At 37.5% G+C, this 3,240-nt stretch overlaps 1 non-coding gene across 1 annotated transcript; it reads left to right on the top strand.

The window, feature by feature from the left end:
* The first annotated feature begins 232 nt into the window (after positions 1–232).
* On the top strand, positions 233–339 carry LOC139179328 (U6 spliceosomal RNA). Its single transcript, XR_011563708.1, has one exon. It is a non-coding gene; the product is annotated as a U6 spliceosomal RNA (small nuclear RNA).
* The last annotated feature ends 2,901 nt before the right edge of the window (positions 340–3,240 follow it).

The raw sequence follows: 3,240 nt of genomic DNA, 5'->3' as shown, positions 1-3,240 counted from the left end.
AGATTTTAAAAGAATACTTAATGACAGTGGGATGATGCTCTCCAAGTGCTATTTTCCACACACATCTGTAAAAGATTGTGAAACAGCATTCCCTTATAACTTTACTCAGTATGTATTATATATATATATATATATATATATATATATATATATATATATATATATATCAACATTATTTCTGGGTGGGGAAATTATACAGTTTCTATAAATCAGAATAAAATAATTGACATGAGTGCTCGCTTTGGCAGCACATATACTAAAATTGGAACGATACAGAGAAGATTAGCATGGCACCTGCGCAAGGATGACATGCAAATTCATAAAGTGTTCCATATTTTTATACAAGCAACTCCTACAGCTCAATTCCAGAAAAATAAATGAGCCAATCAAAAAATGGGCCAAAGAACTAAATAGACATTTCTCCAAAGAAGACATACAGATGGCTAACAAACACATGAAAAGATGCTCAACATCACTCATTATCAGAGAAATGCAAATCAAAACCACAGTGAGGTGCCATTTCATGCCAGTCAGAATGGCTGCGATCCAAAGTCTACAAGCAATAAATGCTGGAGCGGGTGTGGAGAAAAGGGAACCTTCTTACACTGTTGGTGGGAATGCAAACTAGTACAGTCACTATGGAGAACAGTGTGGAGATTCCTTAAAAAACTGGAAATAGAACTGTCTTATGATCCAGCAATCCCACTGCTGGGCATACACACTGAGGAAACCAGAAGGAAAGAGACACGTGTACCCCAATGTTCATCGCAGCACTGTTTATAATAGCCAGGACATGGAAGCAACCTAGATGTCCATCAGCAGATGAATGGATAAGAAAGCTGTGGTACATATACACAATGGAGTATTACTCAGCCATTAAAAAGAATACATTTGAATCAGTTCTAATGAGGTGGATGAAACTGGAGCCTATTATACACAGTGAAGTAAACCAGAAAGAAAAACACCAATACAGTATACTAACGCATATATATGGACTTTAGAAAGATGGTAACAATAACCCTGTGTACGAGACAGCAAAAGAGACACTGAGGTATAGAACAGTCTTTTGGACTCTGTGGGAGAGGGAGAGGGCAGGATGATTTGGGAGAATGGCATTGAAACATGTATAATATCATATATGAAACGAGTCGCCAGTCCAGGTTTGATGCACGATACTGGATGCTTGGGGCTGGTGCACTGGGACGACCCAGAGGGATGGTACGGGGAGGGAGGAGGGAGGAGGGTTCAGGATGGGGAACACGTGTATACCTGTGGAGGATTCATGTTGATATATGGCAAAACCAATAAAATATTGTAAAGTTAAAAAATAAAATAAATAAAATAATAATAAATAAATAAAATAATTGACATGAATGTGCTTATAATATGCCACAAAGTATCACAGTTTTATAGATTTTGATAAATGCTTTGTTTTATTATTAACATGAGTCTTTCTTTTAAGAGCAAAGCACAATGAACTAAAACAACGCCCATGCCATATAGAATTATTCCTCTAAGAGAAAGCCACTTACTATGTTCTGAGAAAGAAGAATGGACTACATACCATTAACACTTATTTTATTCATGCTTTTGCTTGGTTTTATATTCATAGAAATCAATGCAATATCTTGCTAGTTACACATAATATGATGCTAGTTACACTTGTTTAAATGGTTTGTAACTGTAATAGTGTTTTGCTATTTAAGTCATGGGGAAGAAGCTATCTATATTGAGGTTATAAACCAAGAATTCTCCTGGTATAGAAGTAGCAATTTAAAATAAAATTTCTTTCTTCTTCTGGCAACACAAATGACACAAGCCTGACTGGTTGCCAACCAATGAAACTCTTTACCAAGGTTGGTTAACATCTAGTTGCAGCCTGTAGCGCAAACATCCAATGAGACCATAATTTCCGCCAAGGTGAGAGTAAGATGAGAGGTTAAAATAATTATTAAAGCAACATTAAGAAAACGTTAATACCTAAACTTCAGTCTCTAGCTAAGCAGCCAGAGTTGGCCACTTGAGTTCAAAATCAAATTGTGAAGGGTATATACAGTTTATTTAATTGGAGAAAATAATAATCACAGAGCTGAATCACAAGGTTTATGACTAACAGATAATTACTGTTTTGTTGTTCTAGGAAGTAGAGAAAAAAAAAGTGGCACATCTGGGAAGTAATAAAGATATGACCTTGACGATTTCTCTGGGTCTCTTATGCTTTGTTTTATTGCCAAAAAGTGACGAGACCATCAGCTCAGGGTGTTGTAATTTTCCTAATTGCCTTAGCAGCAGCTGGCTTGCCGTGATTACTGATGCTTTGGAGACGACCAAATGTTGAGATTTCAGTCAGGCTTGCCATGATTCATCTTTGGGAAGGAAATTCAATAGGACTTTGAAAGTCCAGAAAGCAGAAGTGGGGAAAACTCTTCCTGGAACTTTCCTCAAATTCTCCAGAGTCAGTTGTTTTAAACAGGTTCCTGATTTCTGACTAGAAGTGAGATGCTTTACCTGAAGTTTATTATTTAGACTTTCTCAGGAGCAGCTGCACAGGCCTTTGCAGTGGTCAAAGCATGGTCTTACTGGATAACACAAAGCATTAGGAAACATGATGCCTATGGTCAAGTCCCAGTTTCATGATGGGTTATCTGTGCTGCCATTGGTTGCCTTTAATATTTTATTGAAAATCTCTATAGGATTCATTAGACCTTTCTTACTGAGGGCTTACAAGCCCAACACCAGGAGCTGTATTAGGATCTGTTGTTCTGTAGATTTTAGCATATGTACTAAGTGAAGAGCACTACAGAATATAGAATTACTTTATGAATTAGCTTGTATTTACCAAGAATACTTTATTAGATATTATTCACGGATGTCCCTGGTGGTCCAGTGGTTAAGAATCTGCCTGCCAATGCAGGAAACACAGGTTCAATTCCTAGTATGCCACAGGGCAACCAAGCCCATTCACCACAACTACTGAACCTGCGCCCTAGAGTCTGTGCTCCATAGGAGGAGAATCTGCCACAATAAGAAGCCTGTGCAACAAAGAGTAGCCCCTGCTTGCTGCAACTAGAGAAAGCCTGAGTGCAACAAGAAAGACCCAGCACACCCCAAAATAAATAAACAAATAAAATTTAAAAAGATGTTATTCACAGGAAACTAAAGTAATGCAAAAATGTATATAATACCGTTTTCTACTTTCTGGATTTGCTGCTTTGATGTCTGAGGTCTTGCTAACCCTGG

This window comes from Bos indicus, chromosome 2 (genome assembly GCF_029378745.1).
Source record: "Bos indicus isolate NIAB-ARS_2022 breed Sahiwal x Tharparkar chromosome 2, NIAB-ARS_B.indTharparkar_mat_pri_1.0, whole genome shotgun sequence".
Classification (NCBI taxonomy): Eukaryota; Metazoa; Chordata; class Mammalia; order Artiodactyla; family Bovidae; genus Bos; species Bos indicus.
The sequence above is the reverse complement of the archived record's forward strand: the minus strand, read 5'-3'. Positions and strand labels throughout refer to the sequence as shown.